Here is a 23,086-nt window from a genome sequence, read left to right on the forward strand (position 1 = left end):
CCTTTATTTTAAAAGTTACGCTCTTCTTAAAGCTAAACACCTTATCTTCTTCTATCCCATAGAAATCTGGTATTGGCATACTAGCAGAATATAACATTACTTTGTAGATACCAGATTAAGGGGGTTTAAATGTACAGTATTTTTAGTAATTTGAAAACTGCTTAAAACAAACAGGGAGAAGTAATGCAACTGTGATTAAGACTTAAATTTTTTATCTTTTCTTGTTATCATTAGTCAAACCACTGCCCCTTGCCAAATGACACATCTGACAAACTTTCACATTTCATAGTTGTTTCCAATTCTTTTAATAATTTTTTCTGTGCATTTCTATTTGCTTATGAGCTTACATAAGTCATATACTTAATTTGTCATTCATCAATTTCTAACACTAAAAATGTGGGCAACTTGGAGCTTGCTTTGAAGTTGAAAAGCTGAAGAATTAGTTCCTATTACTACATTTTTGAGAGGCTCAGAGATAAGCTTCTTCTGTAGTATGATTAAAATAATCAGAAAGCACAGGACATATCATGTAACATTTTGAATAGAGATTTCAAGACTCTGTTCCAATCAAACAACTTTTGGATAACTGAGGAAGTAGGGGGTCAGGTCAGTACCAGATGCAACTAATTTTTTCATCCAGAAACTATGAGGCCTGAATTTCATTATAAAACTCACACTGACTTCAACCAAAACAGAATAAGGGACTTCATACATAAAAGGGTGGTAAGCATTTTGTCACCACTTCCTACACAATTAATGTTTCTTAATTCTTTTTCATCTTTTTATTTCATTAATTTGATAAAAACTGACAGAAGGTTCCATCATACAGCTGTATTCAGATCTGAAGTAGATCACATCTGAAGCAAAACATGATAGCAGCATAATCTACTGAATTCTGTTATGTTACATAATAGAAAAGAGTGGGAAATGCTGCATAGTCTTATTAAATAAATTGCCTCACTGGACAAAGCACTTATTTCAAAATAATTCATTTCCCACTTGGCTCAGCAAATGTCTAAATCTGTATCAGATATGGGTTAATTAAACATTCATGTAATTTTTCTAGATTACCTATTTATCATGTTTTATGCTCTCATGCAGTGTCTGTTTATCGTCTCAGTAAGTCCACAGATTCACTAATGATCTCAGTAAATAAGCCTCCCTGTCTATCCATGTCTGTTAGCATTCATTCCAAATGCAGACCAAGTCTAGAACTGACTGGATTAGTAGTCACTGGATGTCACTGTTGCAGCACTAAGAGCTTACGTATTTTATTTGGAAACAGGAGTTAAGTATATCTGTAATTTATTCCTTCATTACAATTGAAGGGTTGAATTCCTACTCAGGTTGAAGCCAGTGTGACTTTTATTATAGGTTGAGTATTTAGAATTATTCAGGCCTGAGGATAATTTATGCTTTTCAGGGAAGGCTATTCAACCAGTGGCTTTTCACTGAAGTTTTAAAACTCTTCTTCTATTTTAATTTTAAAATGTGCCCTTTCTTAGTTCTTTTTTTTTCTGCTGCTCTCATAGATGTTTTATTTCTGAAATTTTTTTTTTTATATAGTGTACATAATTCTGGTACTCCATATATGCACACACATATAAACACACCAGTAAGATAATTATGTACATATTTATGCTATATGTGCACACATAAGATTTCTCAACACGTTCTGAAATAATTTTCTTGGTAGGTTCATATAAGCAATAAATCTAAAGCATCAATTACTACAAAAATAAAACACCCTTTCCCTTAACAAGCCTGAGGGAAAGCTAAAGAGTAATTAAAACACCAATCTACATACTCATAATTTTTAAAACTGAGTAACTTGAGCATGTGCAGAAGTAGCTTACAAAGTCAGAGTTTTACTTCTTGAAATGTATGACATCAGCACCAGTTAGCAACTAGAAATATACTAACACAATATTATTTAACTGTTTCTAACCCTCATTTTAATGAAAAAAAAAAATCAACTAAATGGAATCTGGTTTTAGATAAAGAACACAAAGCAAGCAGAATTTCTATTCATTGGATTTCTACTGCTTTTTCAGAAAGCCATGAGCACGCCTGTACTTTTGTTGTCTTAACAAATGATGAATAGAAGTAAAGTTTATTTTCTTTATGGTGACTTCGACTGGGACACCCTAGTTACAAATGCTCCTATGAACCCACGTCACCTGGGGTTTCTTAATATGCCAGCTTCTCACAGGTTGAATCCTCCACTGTGGTATGGCTGGGGAGGGAACAAAGAAAGGTACAGGAGATGCTGAAACCATGACATAAGGAACAACAACAGGAGTCTCACAATATGCTTTCAGAAAAGTATTTTGAGGGTATGAGTAAGTGAAGGAGATGGCAACTGAGGACATCACCATCTGCTGACATTTCTGGGAAGTCTGAGCAGCTGTAATGAAGCATTTACCACCGAATATGCCAAACGTGTATCCACTCCTCAGCCCGTACTGCTGTAGGTGTCAGACCTGCTTCCTTCTGTTCACACCACCTCAACATTGTGCCTTCCCTCTTGCCAAGAGTGGCTCTCAGCATTCTTGCCCAGCTGTCATTGCTGTTCTATCACCTGCTGACTCCTAAAGCCTAAACCAAACACAGGAAGACAATCCAAGCACATATGCAGGAAACCTGTTTCCCAACCATACTGCACAGTTTAAAAAAAGAAAATAAAGCATTACCAACAACTACTGTGATAAAAAAAACCTGTGGTTCCTCAGGCTGGCTGCTTCCTCACCATCTCACCGTCTTGGAGTCTATCAGGTATTTATTTGGTGAGGAAAAGGCTTCTCCAGGAGATATAGGGAAGGCCAAAGTTGTTTGGAAAATGCTTTTAGCTTTAGCTAGCCAGTATCTAAGATACCTCTAAGCTCAACAAGATCTTAAAGTGTTCTCATGAGAGGTCATTAGACAACTAAAACCAGGCAGCTGTTCCTGTCTGACAGTTATGGCATTATACATACTGACCAGAGAATAGAGGACACTTATTTACAATATGTTCAACAGTCCTAGAAGGCACAAAACAATTGTCTGCCCTTTGCCATTTCCTTGCTCTTTGAGAAGCTAGGAACAATTCATGTTTCTTTCAGATATGACAAAATATTAATCCACATCCAAAGCTCATGCTGCCTAGCAGTGAGAAAAAGCAATCTTATTCTTTCAGTATTATTACTATTTCTTCCAGTAACAGAGAATAAGTAATAAATGATAAGATTAGTCATAGGTAGGAAGACTAAATAGCAGTCTGTACTGGATTAAAACCACAAAACCAAAGCGTGGCCCAAGTCCAGTGTCATACTGTTTCAAAACTAATCAGTAAAGAGAAGACTATGCTGAATATGGAATATTTTGTACACTGAAATACTGAAACACTCATGATGCAATACTAACAAGTTGTGTGTCACAGGTCCTGTGAGACTCCTGTAGGTGGGAGACCCCTGCCAAACTCATTAGGTAACAGCTACCTTAGATGACTGCTACACATCAAATTATTCACTGGTAATACTATTTGTTCCTTTCTTTAGTAGCAAAACTACTTTAACTAATAGGCTGCATTCAAGCATCTCTTATGTGCAACAGTTTCACAGTGCACAAACCACACAACAAAAATCAAAACAGATATTTCACAAGATTGCCTGTCTCAAGAGACAGGAAATAGAACATTATGTGTCTCACAAAAGCTTTCCGTTTGGGCTTGTTCTTTTAAAAAATGAAGAATAAACCTCTGGGATGCTGACCAGCCACCATCACTTACATGTGTGCCTAATTCTAACCACTTAACACTGGAATAAGTATTTTTACAAGCGGAAAACCAAGTAGCAGGTTGCTACAGAAATTTTTACCGCTGCATTTTTGTCTCATGTAGCAAGTTCAGACATGTTGGTCTGGTCAGTAACTGGATGAATGAATCAACGGACTGTACCCACAATAGTTGTTTAATAGAAATGAATTAATGACATTTCAAGCAAAAGATTTTCTAATAGGAAAAGAGAGATAGGAAACAGCATAGTCTATGACAGATTGACAGCAATGTAACGAACCTGTTTCACTTCTTAGAAAAAAGGTATAGGTGCTTCACAGGGACTAAGTATATCCTTACTACAGCATAGTTCAACACAACTGTTCATGACACTCACAGAAGTTTTATTTACTATGTATAGTAATCTGTGTGGCTTTTAAGGAAAAATCCATATTTAATGCCTGTAAAATCCTAGTTTGCTGAGTGGCAGATTTTTAAATGGCAACAATCTCCCACTGCAATATTCTGATGATATAAACAGCTTTTCATAATCTCTATGAAAGACAAAATAAAATCAAAAACCACCACCATACTTCCATATGTTTCTCCGAACCAAACCTACCAGAAATTTTTTTACAGATGACATCTCCTTTCGATGTTGATTTTTGTGAAACTTTTTAATAATGCATCTGCTTCATTAAACATCATTGTGAAACTGATCAAGGGTTGAAGTCTCTTCTCCACCTTCCCTGAATTAGGCCATTTTAATAAGAAAACAAGTGGAGAAGGAAGATTTTTTTATAAAGCTCATGTGCAGTTGGTAAAAGAAGATTAAGAATTACTCTAAATTTTCCTTTGATCCTCAGCAATCTCTTTCCAGCACCATACAAATCTCCTCTAGATTCTGGTAGAAGCCTGACAGCTTGATATCTTTACAGCATGTGGGATAGCAGGAGTAGTATTTTTTGCTTTTTTATAATAGAAGGTAAAACCTGTCCAGAGTCGAGACATGATAGCACACACTCTCTGCTCTAATACACTCATTAACTACCCTAATAGAAGCATACACCTTTCTTTCACAGAAGAACCCTTACACAAACCAGTTGCAATTGCTTATACCTGTTTCAAAGAAGCTTTTAATACAAACTACTTGAAGTAATTCAAACCCTTTCTTCTCAGTAACTAAATGGAACCTGAAAAAGGTTTTTTACAGTCACCAGAGCACTCTGTTGGACCATATTTTTAATTAAAGATATTTAAATATTCCCCCCAACAGACTTCCCTCCATTACTGTTTTTTAAAAAATTTATTATATTTTTCAATTTTATGTCCATTGCACAGATGGGTCAGAATCTAAACTGAATTAGTAAAATAACCTGCATGATCTTAAAAGCAGAGTATCTCAAGTTAATCTTTCTTAGCCACTGTTTGTATCACAATGAGGCACATGTTGGTAAGATCAAACACAGTGGAGCACACCGAGTCTGGGATATTGGCGCGTCTCAGCAGATTAGTTCAGTAAAGTGAACATCAACTGAGGAAGCAGAATGAATAGTTGAGGAAGCCAACTCACAAAAGCAGCAGGGAAAAAAAAATTGTGAAATTGGAAGCTAACCGGCACCACTTTTTGCTGCAAAGTAAAGGTTACCACCTCCAGCAATGAGAGGTTGGTTATATTCTAATGCATCTGTCTTTATGAACTGAGATGTAACCTTGATCTGCTGTGCAGAAATTCAACAGTTGACTAGTACATGTTTCATATCATGATTCTTTTTATGCACTTTAATGTTCGCATATATGTGTAGTTGGGTTAATGGTAGTTCAAAAATAAAAGGGCACATCACACACACCATGTGAATTCTTTCAAGTCTGAATTACTTCCATTTACTATCTTTTCTTGTAAAATACCCACTTCTATATATCCAGTTCTCTGCTTCTGGGTCCTCGTATAGACCAGAAGTGCCAGGTAAATACTGGCAACAGTATTGTTCAAGCCATCAAACATGATGAAGAATTAAACACACTCTCCTCTGGGACAATGTGGAGATTGCAGTGCCATTCTGTACTTATAAAGATGTCACAGGTCTGTAGCATACAAAGCACTAAGTATTGAGCTATGATAGTATGCCGTGTATTTCCTATTTTGTCAGGACAGAGTAACTTCAGGTTTGGAGGGTGAATCATTCTCAGAAGCATTTTTGGTTAATTTTGCAGACTAAATTAGCATAAATATTTCAATTACGCTTTAAAGAAATAACTTCTCTCCTCCTGTATCCTGCAGAAGGGAAACAGGCAATCTCTAGTTGCAGTAAGTACAGAAATCATTTAACTGCACTGCTCTACTATTTTATGCATCATTTCCATGAAGAAAGACTGATCACTTGGAAGTGTAATGAACTTGCCTCTTATATTTTGTCAGTTCAGCAAAAAGGAAACAAAATAGAATTATGGAAGCTTTCTAAATAAAAGAGGGTTGAATAGGTTACAGACCTAGAATAGTGTTAGAATTGTTCATGCACTGAAATAGAATAATAAAATGAAGTTTTTCAGGACTTGTTCCAGAAATATAAAATAATACATATATAGGCAAAAGCAAAAATCAAGCTTTTCCTTCATTTCTGTTTGTGTGGTGCAAGAAATGGAGGATGAGGTCAAATTTAACAAGAATGCAAATCAGAGTGTTCTTCAGAGTAATCAGTTGTTCACAAGAAAAAATACTTTGTAATATACTTACAAGAGTACATAATTGAAATAATCTTTTTCAACCTAGGCATCTGACTCTGAAATATGATTTTTTTTCTTAGCACAAATGCCATTAGTTTAATCAGTGCTATTGATCAGGATGTGCCTGGGTGGTTTTTTTTTTTTTTTCAGGTTACATCAAAATTTTAGAAATAATGAAGACGACAGGCATTGTTATGACTGTTTTGTTCATTTTAGAAAAGAAGAATCTTACTGGGTTATGAACTATGCTTTTTGGATACAAACTGTAAGCAGGTGGACAGGCCATCTGGAAAGCAGAAGAAAAAAAATAATTCAGAAGTTTGCCCAAAGCAAAAAACATTTATTTAAAGATGAATCTCTAGGGAAGTTTTGTAGGTATTTTTGGAAATAAAAACATTCATGCTAAATTAGGTCCTCCCTCAGTAAATAGATTTTTTTTTTTTCTGAAACTAAATTTTTTTTGCTAAACATAGCTGATTCACATCAAAAGAAGGCCCTTCGATTTTTATAGAGAATATTCACTTTTCCTATCAAAATCTCATTCTCAGTTATAAATCCTTTGCTCACAATAGAAAGCAGAAAAAATATTAAATCTGTGCACAATAATGGCTAAAGTCTGTGTGAATAACAATCATAGAATCATAGAATGGGTAGGGTTGGAAAGGACCTGAAAGATCATCTAGTTCCACCCCCCCTGCCATGGGCAGGGTAATTAAAATTTAAGTGTTTGGGAGCAAGCTCCAGGTCCAACTCCCAAATCCAAAAATCCATTTAATATAAAGTCCTCTCATCGAGGACGTATCAGATATTAAACTGATAAGAACAGATGCTACACTTGATCTTAGCCAAAAGGCTAAGCTACAACAAGGTACCAGTTCCTCCATCATGGAATGAAGAGGGCACTGAATAATTAAGTGATCTATTGAGTAAATACCTTTCCTGGGCATAAGGCATATCGAGGGGCATAGGCTTAAAACACCAAACGTAAAAACAGTTTCTTGGTGCTGGATTACGGCTCTTTGGCAAAAACAATTAACCTTCACAATATTTCATTTGATTACTTGCTAATGATTTTGCAGAAGCATCTGAGACATAGGTGGTAGCTTTTACTACCATTAATGTGAGAAAACGAAATTTCTTCCTCCACTGTTGCATACCAACCTACTCTCTGTGCCTTTGAAATCAAAGAAAATAATTGCAGCTCTGTAATAAGCATGGCTGTATAGAGTACAATGAGCCTGGACCTTTCCTCCTAGCTTGCAGATCGACCTTTATGCTTTAGAGTAATGCCTGCAAAGTCTCTGGCAAGAAACAAGTTACCTTTTAGTTCAAAATTAACTTAAAAATGGACAGTCTGCTCTGAGTAGGTTTATCACTAGCTCTACTAGAATATACTAAAGCCAAATAGTAGAGTAACTGGTAAAAAATGGGATTTGCAATTTGTTTGCTCACTGTCAGAGATAAGCAGATTTTCTGCTTATGTACTTTGATTTTCAAAAAGATTTTAAAAATCTCCTGTTTCTTCATTTTTTTTTAAAGGTTGTCTACCTACAAGTGACACACAAAAATAATCTGTATGTGTGGTACTAACTAATGGCTATGGAAAAAAAAAGTCACTTCTCCAAGTATGCTTTTGCAAAGCACACCTAATATGAAAGAACCCCATGAGCACTCTGGTATTACAGTGGCTACTTGTGAGAGCATCTCTCTTCCTCCAAAATAAGTAGAGTTTAAGTAAAGTGGAACCCTGAATATTTACCACCTCACAGGCATGGAGATACTCCAACATCCTCCGGCAAATCTCTGCAAGTCCTCAGTGCTTGAAGATTTTGAAGTTCACTGTTCAGCAAAGCAGCTCAACCACTAGAGGCCAAGGAGATATTCCCAAGGGTTGGGCTGTGCCAGCGCATGGTCAGCATATTATGCAAATCCTTAACAGGACACTTCTATAGCATTTTCTCAATACTTGAATTTTTTTCCATCTGCATATCCCATGCCTTCTTGAAATGAAACTTCTTAATCAAAATAAAGAGCTGTTTTAGTAAACTGGACCACATAGAAACCTGTGATGTTCAAGTTCTCTGTATGTATGGAGATTCCTATTAACCCCAAAGTATGCAGAATGCTCTAGACACTATTTACAGCACAATAATTTTTCTAGAATGACACAAATAATATAAACTGATAAGGAACTACATTTCAATTACTGTTGTTGGTGTAAACCTTAAGCCTTTGAAAACATAACCAAAACAAAATGAAAATTAAAACCAGCAGACCTCAGTAGTAAATAACTCACAGATTTGCTCTACACTCAACAGAATGCTCTACTTGGAATTCCGAAGCACTCAAAAATATATTGATTGTTTTAAAAAAGCTTTTTAAAGGAAATTCTGTATCTCTGTAGAAAAAAAGCGATTACTCATTTGGTCACTACTACCATAAAATTATATAAAATTCATCTCCCTTACTGCAAATTTACCTCTACATGATTACTGAAGTCCTTGCAAGATAGTTAATGCTTTCGAGACAGAACAGCCTGCAATCTTAACAAATGCTTCTGATTATATATACTTCATCTTTGGAATCTGCCACAGGAAACATGCAGGATGTCATGACCACCCCAAACTACAATTCATGGCTCTTAAAAGCACAAACAAAAATGCCACATATGGAACATCCACCAGTTCTTCCAACATCTTCTAATTACCTATTCTGTTCAATCACTAGAACTGCTTCACAGAAGTAACAATCACTTATTCGACTAACAGTAGTGAATCCTACTGTACAGAATAAAGGGTTTTATCTGAAGCACACGTTTAGGCAACTTCCTCTTGTAAGATGGCACTTGGCTTATTTAAATCCAGGACAACAGAAAAAAAATTCTAAATACATACTGCAGCTAATGGGGATATAACCCATCTGTGTTTTGCAGGATTCAAGCCACAGGTCACTACTCCATCCGCCAGCACATGTTGTGGCTGACAGCAGATTTATTGTTCCGATTAAAAAGAGTAATATCTTTCTCTTTAGCAGAATGACTTCTGCAAACTGTTCCTGTTCATAGTTTTAGATCTGAAGAAGAGGAAATAAATACATGCAAGAAGGAGTTGTTTTTATTTTATATGAGGAGTCCTGTTTATCCATGGCTGCTGCAGGTTAGAAAGCAGAAATACCCAAAATCCTTTTTCTAATAAAACCTACTTTCTTACATTGAGCAACAGATAAAAGATTTTATTTTCTACAATAAAAAGGGTCAATGGACGCCTATATTTATATTACTATCAACTCACTTTTGAGAAGTAAAAAGAGTTGATCAAAGAGTAAGTTTCTCTGATTGCCATGTCCTCACCTCTCCTGCCCAGTCACTGTAATTTTTTTTTTTTTTTGTTTATTTATTCAAGGTTTTTAAGATTGAATTATAGTCATACAAACTCTTTCGCTGGGGGTAAATCAGGTAGTAATCAGTTACAGTGAGTAAGCTTCCAGAAGAGACAAGCCCTTCTAGACAATCATGGGAAAAAAAAGAAATAATTGAGAAACAGTTATGCAGTAGTATATCTTAAGAAGCAGCAGATTAATTGTATCATTAAATTAGAAACCATTTGATTTATTCATGTTGCTTGTTTTCAAAATGAACTCAAGTGTTCCATGCTTCCAAGGATAATGAAAGGGTTTTTAGAAACTATGTATCAATTGAGGACTTTTGAATATCCAGACCTAATTAAGATTAACTTCAACAAGATACAGTTATTTAAGAAGCTATAGAACAAGCTATAGAACAAGCTATCACAGCTGGTAATACCAGTGTAAGGTTTTATAAGTCAAAATAGATCAGAGAGAGAAAATTGGAAAAGAAAATAAGCATCGATATCAAGATAAGTATAAAGCATAACCACTGAGGAATTAAGTTAACCCCTCCATTATTATCTGATCCTGTAAAAGTACAGAATACGTTTGCTTTGTATGAACAGGATTTGGAAGTAATAAGCATACCAGAGCCTTTCAATCAGCATGGAATATACAAACTGAAGTCATTAATGAACAATTTTATTCATAGTCAAAATGTTATGTAAATGGAGCTAGTCTTAAGCAAAGCAAGTCAGCTCTGTCACTGTGCAGAGGCTGAGCCCATGTACTGCTTTCTACATGCTAAGTGAGAAAGACCAATCTCCTGCACCCCACAACTCCCAGGCTAAGTAAAAAGGAGGGTGATAATGACATAGTCCTGGAAAACTGCAGCTGACCTTTAGGAAATTTTCTATTTCATCGGAATAATACATTGTTGGTTTCAACAAACTCCTTGAGGCTATACAAATACCCATTCTATTTCAGTGATGCAGAGAACTAGGCCCACATTCCCTAACTGGTTATTTTTACAAAGGATGTTTTGAATAAGTGCTCACATTGCTGCCTGGTTACAAAGAACCACATTCTTTATACACAACCAAGATAAAAGGTAATTTTCTTTAATTCTTTGCTGGATCCTTTTTGCAATTTAAGTAGAAGACACTGAGATCTTCAAAAAACATCATACATATAATGCGAAGTCTCACTGGTTGTTGCTTGTCACCATTAATGAGACCAAACTCCTCTCATCAGTGTCGTAGCAGCTTTGTTGGCTGAGAAGCAAATTACACACTTTTATGATCAGAGAGAAGTAGGTTATAATTGCTAAGCATTTAATTCTAGATAATGAGTCCCAGTGAGCATCAAACAATGAATAAAAAACCATCATTGCTTGCCATGGTCTAATAGAAGGGAATATACTGATAAATCCAGCTGACAGAGAGAGTCCAAGCTTATGGATAGAGGGTGTGGTATCTTAAATATTTCTTTGGCTCCTAGAAGGCCAGAGGCACGATGACTTCTACAACACAACAACCATTTTCCAAGCCTCATTAATGCTGAGACATCAAAACAGGAGCAGAACAGACTGTTTCCTGGCAAAGGCTCTAACATTCCCCTTTCCTCAGTCTTAAGGCTACAATACAAGGTTTAGAACACAGGCTCTCCAGTGGGACCTTTCCTAGTCCACACACGGCAACATCTGCTCTAAGCTGGCATGGGAGTTTGAGGAAAAGGAGTACTTCTGGTTTCAGTCAGAAAAGTGTCATAGGTTCGTGCTGGTTAATAACCTTATCCTTTTCATTCTTGGTACTGAAGGACCATTTAACTCTGCAACGCCACTATCTCCTCAGCTAGCGTTTCAGCTATGTCAGACATTTATATTCATCTGGTAAAAAAGGAAAAGCCATCAACAACAAGTAAGGGCTGCTAATTCTTCTTCTTTTAATGGCATAACTTAATGCCTTACAAATGTTTATGTTTCTTCCTTTCTCCAGTCTCTTCAGTACCTTTCCAAACCTGTCTTTTTCTGACATAAAATCAAATAGTGACATTTACAGCAGAAACTTCTGTCCAAAGAAGCACAGTATGATAACAGTAGCACAAGAAGTATCTATAGAAACAAATGCTATCTCTGTCATATAATGCTGCAGGAATAGCCATTATAACTAAATTTCACTTATTATAAAACATGAAGTTCAGCAGCAATGTTTCCTCACATCATCTGGCATCAATTCCCTCTGTAGTTCTGACAATTCCCTTTACTACTGATTTACAGCACTTGACTAGGAAGAACAAACCATTATTCCTCCTCTTTGCTCCCATTAAAGGACAGAGATGGAAGAAATCTGTAACATTTAGTTTATCCTCCCCTAATTTCTGATGAAATGTAATACACTTAAACATGTCACATGCTGGAAGTGGTGCCAGTGGAAATCCAATCCTTGTTACAGAGGTAATTTCAGAATAGATAATACAGTATGTTTAATTAGTTTAACTATAGCTCACGAGCAAGTAACACCCAATACTTCATAGGATGCAATGACAACACAATAGCAACAGTATCATTTAACAACAGTTTAAAATCTAACCTAATGGGATAATAAAACACTTGGGCAACTACTGTTGCTCAAGGTGAGTTTCAGGTTGTTTTTGCATTTGACCATGATACTTCAAACTACTAAGTCAATAATATTTCATTAAACCGCCAAGAAGCCGCTGAAATTAACACACTGAAGTCTGAACAAATAGGGAGTTTATAAGACTTACAGATAACAAGCCTGTAATTAAACCTGGAATATTTGGAACTGGAAGAAAGGTAGCTCTTTAGGAAACACAAAGCATGTCAGAATCAAGGACTATTTCTTCCAGCTCACATCCATGGAATGAAATTTTTGGGCATCTTATTATTATTTTATAGAGGCCAGCTGAAAAGCTCCAGCTTGCAGAGTTTTAACCTGTGCTTGAGTTTGCATGTCTGGAATGTAATTTTCTTATTAAAATGCAAGCCATGTTGCTAACTTCAGGGTTTACCTACAGTATCACTGGACTTTGAAATTAACTGCAGAGGAAGATGCTAAGCTTCAATTCCTTAAAAAAAAAAAAAAAGCCTTGATACTTGGAAAAGAAATAAACTGTGAGCTAATTGGGGCCAAATTATTTAAATGGTCTTTATTTGGTCACAGATCATTGATTATTTCAAATACTTTCAGCATTTGATTTACCTACATTACGTTAAAAGGTATATATTAATTCATAACAAAAGAAGTTACAAGGTCAAGAATGAAAGGTGGAATTTTAAAGTAAGACTTAATACCTGGCCTCATTATACTTCTATATTACAGTATTTAAGTAGTCAGTGTATCTGCTAAAGACACTGTTGAAGTAAACTGAAAACTAATAATCAGTTACTTAAATTTCAGTCCAAGTCCTAAATGGTATCTCATTGTGGGGTAAGTCCACTGACTCCAGAAAACCAGCCAATGATTAGAAGGTGGATCAAATGTTACAAGCACATTTAGAAAAGTGCATTTACACAAGCCTTCTAACATATAAACACACAAGTAATTACTTGCATCATTCCCACATCATGTGGATTGCCTCATGTGATTGATAAATACATTCTACGTGAAATGTTACAGGCTATGCCTTTGAGTTCTGAATATTTATTTGATGTCAAATGTACTGCAAGCTTTGACAGGAATATCACATACCAGCTAAATTACATACAGCGCACCACATATTACTTCTATGTACACACTATTTCTTAAAAACAAAACAAAACCTTCGGGAGTTATTTCTTTAAAAATAATTTTGGAGTTATTTCTTTCCATCCTTGCTCAGGCAAGTTAGCAGGAGGATCCTATTTCATTCAAATAACTCGCATAATTTGGCAATGGTGTGAAGTGACGTAAATGTCAAAGAGAGAGTAGAAATTAGGTAGATTTTGACAATACAAATAATAATTTTAACCCCAGATACCAGCACCTCCAGCTGTGATGCTCATTACTCAGAGAATATGTTTTGTGCCTCTCCCACCACTTATGGCCCAAAGGAAGGGAAAAGCAATCATAATCCCAGAGAGCTACCTGTAAGGATGTCAAGCCAAGAGCACTGAAGGCCAAAGGAGATTACATTTCATTTCTTAGAAATGTATTGAGCAAAATCCACTAGCACAGACTGAAAGAATAAACCTGGGAGAACAGATTTCCAACCTGAAAAAATAGGAAAAAGGAATGCAAATAGCAGTACTGGCTTCACACCAATTCTCTATGTTTTCTTCTCTTGTATTATCAGCTGTACCACACACTGGCTTTTGCTTCAAATCATCTTTCCCACATTAGCAATTAGACTCAGAAGACTGAACACACGTCCTCTTGAAATACAAAAAATGCTACAGAAGCCCAAAAGTAATTTATAACAAGAGGATGACACCAATAGATGGAGAATAGCAATACCTACTGTCATCATTAAAAATGTTGAGGTACTGTGGAAAAAAAATTGTATGAAGGCATTTCCTCATTCGTGTTTTGTTCTTCTCTTTTTACAGACAGTCTTAACTGTCTGATAATCTCACACTTAAAAAACATCTGCCACTACTTTCATCAAAATAATAATGTAATTGATGAGTTCTCTTAATGATCTGCTGGAGATAGATACGTATGTACCTTGGTGTGTAATACCAGGGTACTGTCTGTCTTCACTATGCTGATGCAAGAATATGACCAAAAGAGAGGTGAAAAAACATTACAGAGGCATGTGAATAATTTCTGCTGGAAGGCTAGGCCCCTGTAGTCACAAGCAGTTAGGTCTGTCCAGACCAACTCAGCTAGTCTTCAATCCCATGGGTTCCTGAGCAACAGGACTGAAAAACTGGCTTTGCACCAAGAAAGCTAGTCACATTTTAGCCAGCTAGTGAAATGAAAGCAAGATTGAACTCTAAAGCCCCAATAAAGTATACCTTTTCCAGATTAAGCCCTGGGTTTGGGCTTTGAGCCAAGCAGTCTGCTATACCCTCCCACTGTTAAATAGCTTTATGAATTCTTCTATTATGTTGTGTACTCAAAAGAAACCTGACATGCTTAAACTCTGAAGAGCACATTTTCTCTGCTTTGCAACTGAAACATGAGCTACAGATTTTATTTTCCCTTCCATCCTCCAGCAGAAACTTGCAGGGTTGCTTTATCGACTAATAAAACCATAAAAAAAAAACCCCAAACCAAACCATTTTCACCATCTAATTTGCACTTTGTATAATGCTGACCACAGATTTTTTTTTTTTTAATTGTCTTACTAAATTCAATTACTGGCCACACAATATTTTTGAAATACATATCTAATCTTGATTTAAAGAAGTAGGCTCATGAAGAGTGTCCGATGTACTTTCACAAATATATCTGGTGACTGTGTATCCTCATCACATGCATCTTATTCCTATTAAGAATATGCTTGTATTTGTTCCCAAAAGGGTAGCCTTGTTACGAAGTCAGACATCAGAAATTTCTTCCCAAGCTATTATAGGTGGACAAAGAAACAATTTTGACTGCTATTAGAAAACAAATAATTTCATTTTTTATTTTGCTTTGCTATTTCCACCCCAGTGAATGACCAGCTAACAGTTAAAGTTACCAGGAGTACTGAGTGGTGTGACTAGTGTTATCAAAAGCCTAATCATTTTTCAAATCAATCTACCAAATATACAACAGAGCACCAGACAAACATGCTAGCTACAAAATAATGTTGTAAAACTAGGTAATTTTTCTGCATTTTCCATACTTGCTAAAGTAAAAATCCCTCAGAAGTCAACTGTTCAAATAGCAGTATGGCTTGAACTAGAGATTTTGAACCAATTCAATTCAGTATGCTCCCAACTAGTAATGTCCACTGAATACAGTTGCTCTGTGACAGTGAATTTTACCCAGTTAACTGGCAAAATGCAGCCAACATCTGACAAAATAAGACAGAGTCACTAACTTATTGACAGGCATTTTACCTGGATTGGGATAAAACATTAAAGAGTGATTAAGCATTTGTGGAAAGAAAATGTAAAAATCTATTAATACCATTTGCAACTGTGGCTCAGATGCAGATTCCACAGAATGACAGAAAAGGCAAGCTACAATAATTAAAGCTCCATAGCGATTACTGATTTCCCAGCACAAATCTGAAGACTGCTATAAGATACTGATGCTATGTTTTGTAAACATTCTTTGATTTCAGCTACTGTAGTATAAGTCCTAACACCAACACTGTTAAAGGGCTTACCGCAGAAAGGAAATAAAGGCCTTAAAAGAACTTAGAAGAAAGGTGAAAGAGAAACTTTTGCATTCTTCACATATCAAGATGAAAGCTTTTTACAGTTGCTCTGCACTGTAATCTCATTAATGGTGCTCTTTTTTTGAAAAAAAAAGCATCTTCCTCTAACCTAAACTTCTCTGCAAGGCTATTAAGTCATGCCTACATACAGATTAACAACCATCTAAAATGCCATATATGGATTTGGGAAGGAAAACATCCTTTAAATGTGGATATGCTGTACAAATAGAGATGATGTATTGTGAAACAACTTTCAAACAGAAAACCCAGTTCATTAAAACTTAACCATTTCTTCGGAATATACTGACAGAATGCTGCAATTAAATCTATGCAGAATGCCAGAAGTGCTAATATCTCAGCAATTACTTGAGAGAATGGTCTCATGCAAGTGCTCTACTTAGCAGTCTACTTGCCATTTCGTCCTTCGCTGCTCTGTGACTTAAAAATATAACAGCAGCAGCAACATGAGAGGTCTGTGCTTTCTCCTGCCACAGCAGAAAAAAATCCTAAAACTGTCTAAAAATTAAATAGGAAACTTACTTCAGTAAACAAACATCTGTAAACTGTTGTTTCTCACAAAACACAAAATTCTTTCCCTCTTTTCAAAGCTTAGTAAGAACTTGTGCTTAAACTCCACAGAATTATAACTTATCCAAATCTAGAAAAGGACGTGTGCATTATCTATTTATTTATTTACATTTCTAACATTAGGTGATGAACAGGTTTAGAAATCACCAGGAGCAGTTACAAAGCTAGTGAAAAATCAGGTGGCCTGTTGCCTCCCTGTCTGCCTGAATTTACTGTTAGTACTAGAGAATGGAAACAGAGAAATCCAGGTATGACTATAGAGATAGTAGGAACGGGAACTATCAAAGAAAATGAGGTTAGCAGGACCAATGCCTATTGAGCCATCTTTTAGCAAAAGACTGGCATTAGTTACAAGCAACTGTACCCCAGGGTACCTTATGCACGACAAGAAGATGAGACAGATAACAGCAAAGCAGTGATCAGGATAATAGTAGAGAAGTGACCAGGGTTCTTCAGGGAACTGAAATGAAAGCTAAATGCCGGTGCAGGTCTCTAAAGGATTAATAATCACTTGGCAACAAAAAAAGCGTCCTTTTACTTCCTGTCTGCCTTGGACTAAGGTCAGGATAAAAAAAACAAGAGACACTGTAAGAATGGGAAAGAACAGGAGTTGCCATAGAAAATGCAGGACAGGAACACCCTATTCCCTTTGGGCAGGTGTCTGGGATGGACAATTATTGATGTCAGGAAGAGAGTCGAGTTAAGGTGAACATGGAATGAGGACAGAAAAAAAAAGAGGCAGATAATGGCTGCCTTATGCAACCTGATGGCTCACAGCATCAATTTCCTACACTTTTGCACAAGCTTGGCAGTTTCTGCCATCACACCCTACATTTGTGTAATATTTTTTTTTTTTCCACTCTTACCACAACCCCAAGAACTCTCATGTGGTTTGAGTTTCTCCTGTTGGACAAGACAACGTTTGGAACATTTCTAAAAGCTAATCCTGTACTGCTTCTGCTCAATTTATAGCCAGCTAGGCTACAGACCTCCCTTTCACAATACACATGTAGGTCAAAACAACCAAAACCAGCCGCCTTCTTGCCAGTGTATCTGGCCTGAAATGTGATAGCTGCATGTAACACCTCCACCTGACACAGAATGGATTGTGGTCAATATACTGTCTCTGAGACAAAAAAAGGTTGCTCTTAATAAATAACCTTGATAGCTTTTATAACCTTGTTTTACTTACAAACAAACTTTGTTTGCCTTCCTTTTATCTCTGACGTTATATCTACATCATTCTCCAACATGAAACAGTAAATGAAAATCCTCTAGTGACCTTCCATAAATCACCCTCATTCAATATGCTTTTTCTATGCTCTTTGTTACTCCTCTTTTATCTAAACTGAATGAATTTAACTTTCTGATCTCTTCTTTTAGGGAAATCTTTCTTTGTTTCATCTTATTGATTGTCCTCTTGTGTTCTAGCTGACTGTGAGTGAATTGTACAAAAGGCAATGAATGCCTTTAATCTATGTTGTTTGCAATATACTTTCATTAATTTCACCCCATTCTTTCATCATTACAATCTTAAATAATTTTTTAGTCTTTTCATCTTATTTTCTTAACAATATCTTCTCAGAGCAATTGGTCATCAGTGTTTTGTCTCAAGTACAGTTTCCTTCCCCCTTATTTGCACACAAAGCCCATGGCTTCACAGAGCACCCCTGGGGAATTACTGTTGATGGGATTGGCTGATACTTTTTTAAAACTTAATCTAAACACAAATATATTAATCACTTCTTATTTCTTGCGGGGTTTAAGGACACTTTAGACTTCACAGTAAATTTGTTTAATGAAGCAACAAATAAAACCAGAAAATTCAAACAGATTTGGAACCTCAATTACATAGTTAGGATCCTCTAAAGCACATACCACGTAAAAATAATCAATTATAACACCACAGTCATAAATGAAGAGGGGACCTGTTGAAATTTAGCTTGTTTAGATGGAAGAAATATCAATTATTAAAAATCAGTAATGCTTGAAGTATCAGCAAGATACATGATAATTTATTGTGGATTCAAAAAATCTTCATGAATATAACTTGACTTTTGAAGGTAATTATAAGATTATCCTATCTTTCTCCTATGCTCTAGTAATTAAATCTGTCAGGTTTTTTTGCAACTTGTCTCATCTGACTGTCTCTCCCTGGAGAACTCCGAGACCCATGGGCTTATGTGTGGGTGCAGTATTCAGCCAGTGCAGAGCTCACTGTGGGTCAGAGCCTATGGGCAGATTATCCATCAGAGATTTTACTGAAAACATGACACTGCATTTTTACCATGAAAACCGGATATGCCTGTTAATAGTGCAAAAAGCCTTTGAACAGTTAAATAAAACAAAAACCATTACACTAACAGAAGCTCTCTGCCAATTTACTCCAGCAGATTTGTGTCATTTTATTTATTTCTGCCTTTTTCTTCTCGACTTGATGTAGCTGGAAGAGGATTAAAAAATTCAGATGCTGGAGAAAGGAAACCAACCTAAGCACTTGGTGTAAAGATGACGTATCTGCACCTCCACCCCCATGAATGCTACAGGAAAATATGATTTCCTATTTTTCTAAATTCCTTTTCTGCCTTCTCTTTTTCTGAAGAGTTGATTCTCAGAGAAGGTAGGCACACTCTAGTTACTCTCTTCACTCCAGAGAAACTACTTTTCTGTGTAAGTCTGATAGAGTTGAAAAGGAAGGAATCCCCATCACCATATAATATTGAGACAGACAAAGGAAGTGCCTGAATTTAGAAACTCTTCCACACAGCTGGGAACTACATGGCAGAGAAAAAAACCACTGCAGTCTGACATTACTTTGTTCATTGTGCTATGAAACATTTCAAGTGATCATAAAGAGAAGTTGTAATGTATAACAGCTACCCAAAGCCTCTTCTTTTGGAAGCTGTTTTGTTTATGCTGAAACCTGCTCCACAGGAAAACAGATGATTTCAAACCAGTTATTTGCCCAGCACAAATGAAAATAGCAAGACAAACAGATTTTTTCCAATTTCATTGAGGTATTTACACCTGCTAGTACAAAAACCAAATATGATCTCTCTGCTTATTTTTTGGATAGAGAAATGTGCTGCAGGCTGCATGAAGGAATAGACTAGCAGGGAGGTTGATTTCTTTGAAGAATCAGAGATGGAGACTGCTGCATCTCTTTACTTGTATAAAAATTGGCTCATGTTTGTAATAGTTGGCAATGATAATAACCTGCAGTGACTTTTCCATAAAGTTGTTTCCAACTCAAATAAAATAAGCTTTACCTTTCTAAAAAACTCCAGAATTAAAATCTACCAGTGATCAAACATCTGCTTTTTTGTTTGTATGCTGAACAGTGTCTTTAGCTTACAAAGCAGCATATGACAGATAATCCATGTCCAATTGTCATCACCCAGAATACTGATCATTCTTCCTTTATCCCCATTCACCCTTAAACAAAACCTCTGCTGTTTCATGTGATAGTCTGACTGGATTCCTTTCAGAAATAAAGCACTATGTCACTTGGGTTACATCACTTACTACCTTGAGTTCCAGTCTCTGTTTAGATGGCTTACTCATTTAAATCACACAGCTTGTTACACTGGATTTTTCTGGGTGAAAGGAGGAACATTACTAGTGTCTGGAAGCCTCGTGACTTTTTTCTGGGTAAAAACCAATTCCCTTAAGATGAATGTCATTTCACTTTCAGCTTTTTTAGTAGCAAACTTTAAAAAAAAATCAGAAAAGAGAAATTAATCTTTTCCACTTTCTTGCTTGAGATACACCATTCTTGATCAAACCTAGAAAGATTTTTATAGACTGTATAATAAAATCTCATCAAGACATTTTTTAAACAGGCAAATATTAATAGAATGTGACCAGATTACAAAAGATTAAATAAATAATTCTTGCTTAAATCATGTGGTACTACAGCTTAGTTGGTTATGTTTTTGAAGTGAGGTAATCACAGCTATAATATGTTATGCTTTTCAAGTGAGGGAGTATAAGATTTATTGTTCACATGGAAATAGGAGCAGAAGCACGCTCCTGCAGCATGGAAAAAAAATACCATGCTCATAAGAAAAAATACCTTTGGCTAGGTAATGCATGGAATAGTATTGAGAAGTATAAGCTGTGCAATAAGAACAACAGTCAAGTAATATCTACCCAGCTGTATTTTCTAGAGGCTGAGTTAAGCCTCATCGCCTGACTCCTGTAAAGGTTATGACAATCAGCCTTTTCAACTGCTCCAATCCTTGACTAGAACAGCTGCTGGAAACACCAAGAGCACAGCCTTTGAAAAGCCAAAAGATCACATACATCAATTTGCAGTGATCACTTAGCAGTGACATAAGATTACATTACAAAGGAATTAGTATTCTCATTGCTTTCTTGTCCCTTCATCCAATCCCTGTTGTGTCCTGCTTAGAACCAAGTTTCACCTCACTAAGTAGAGGGAAGAATTGTTAAACAGCTTTGTACTGTAGGTTCTCTGATGAGACCTAAATCCACATTACAATGAAGTTCTTGGCTGAAATAATTGAGATACAAAAGTTCAGATAAATACAGTAGGATTCTCCAATTTTCAGTGTATCAAGAACCTGTATTTCTATTTTGCCCACACACATTCCTAGTGTTGTACTGCTTATTAGTTACTGCTTTTTTTTTTTTAGGGTGTTCAGGATTGGGTGTTTATATGTTTGTTTTTTAAACACAGTAATAGATACATGTATGCCATTATCTTACAAGGATAAAAATAATGACCTTATTTTCAAAGCACTGGGATAAGACAACTGGTGATTACTCTTCTCAGTTTGTTTCAGAGTTGTTTTGTGTTTGGTGGAGAGGGTTTTTCCATCCTTCAACTCGTAGAAGAGATCAAAGGTGACCAGGAGATAGCTCAGGCTGTATTCACTGTGCAGATTTTGAGAAAAATTTGGTCAATAATAATTTCACATTCAGAAATACAAGCTAGGAAACTCAAAGTCCCATCAAAGGCCACCCCTGCTGCATTTATCAATAAATCAGAATGCACAGGTCTCCACTTTATAAACTAAATTGCACATGAAACTGTTATAGCCAGTTATATAGAGAAACTGCAAGCAAGAAGTTTCTGCTTTGTAAAACAAAAAATTAAAATTACAGCCCATGCATTGTTTTCTCCATACAGACAGTACTCATTTACTATTTCCTTGCAGTGTTAACAAAATAAAGCAAAGCCCTCACTATGTCTAAAATGTCTGCAAACAGATTGACAGTATCTTTCCACCCCACTGTGTGTGGCACTTGTTACTTTACGTATAGAGTAGGGTGGGCAAGGAGCTATCTTAATTAGCCTGGAGTACAGGATTTCAGAATGCTGTGTAGGAGCCATTACCGAGCTATATTTCACATGCAAGGTACATCTCATTTATTTAGGGTGTATTTGAACTGTGGTAGTGTAGCAACAATTATTGGATGAGCATAAATCCACTGGCACTACTACTGGCCTGGAAAACCTAGGCAGTCATTGAAGGGCCCCTAACAAGTTCTCTTCCCCACAAGTGAACCCAGTGCTAGGCCCAACACAGTGTGACTGAAGAGCTAGCCTGTATAGCATATACTATGTTGTTCAATTTCTGTAGCACATTTTAAGCCACAGCACAGGTAGTTTCTAAAAACTCACTCAAGCAAAGCACAAAATGTTGTCCCTTTTTCCTCCCAGTCAGATATTCTCGATTTGAGCAAAATACAAACTTCAATCCACTTGAATAGTTTTTTTTACCTCAGACCTAGTAATGTATTTTAAGGCTTCAGGTTTTAGTATATATTTTGTATGGCTTTTTTGGCTTTGTATGGCTTTTTTTTAATCCTAAGTCAGATCCTCTGACTTCCGAATAAAAAAATACAATCCATAAAACCAAAACCAACCCCACCTTGTTTAGTCTATGCGTAAATTCTAGGTACTGCACAAAATACTAAAATGAAATTCTGGTGGCACTGGTGTACTAGTACATTTTCCATTCAAAGAACTCATGCATTTACTACTTCTGCTACTGCTTTCTCTGGGAGACGTAGGCAACCTGAGTTCTCCTAAACTGCTCATTTAAAAGGCCAGTAATTGCATTACTCTTGCACAAAGCCAATATATGAATCATTCCAAATGAGTGAGTGACTGGATCAAAATTATACTAGGTTTTTAGAACTCTTAGTCATGTATTTGCATAAGTTTAATGGTAAACACTGATTCTGTTTTTCATCAGTAAAAACACTCTTGCTAAAAGTATAGAATATCCATCTATGAAAAAAGGAATTCTTATGCTGCAAAAACCATTCTATGTCTCCCAGCCCTTCAGTTACACAAAAAGGGGCAAAACTTTGCAAAACTTCTGCTATTTG

This window comes from Eurypyga helias, unplaced genomic scaffold, assembly GCF_000690775.1.
Source record: "Eurypyga helias isolate BGI_N326 unplaced genomic scaffold, ASM69077v1 scaffold40672, whole genome shotgun sequence".
Lineage (NCBI taxonomy): Eukaryota > Metazoa > Chordata > Aves > Eurypygiformes > Eurypygidae > Eurypyga > Eurypyga helias.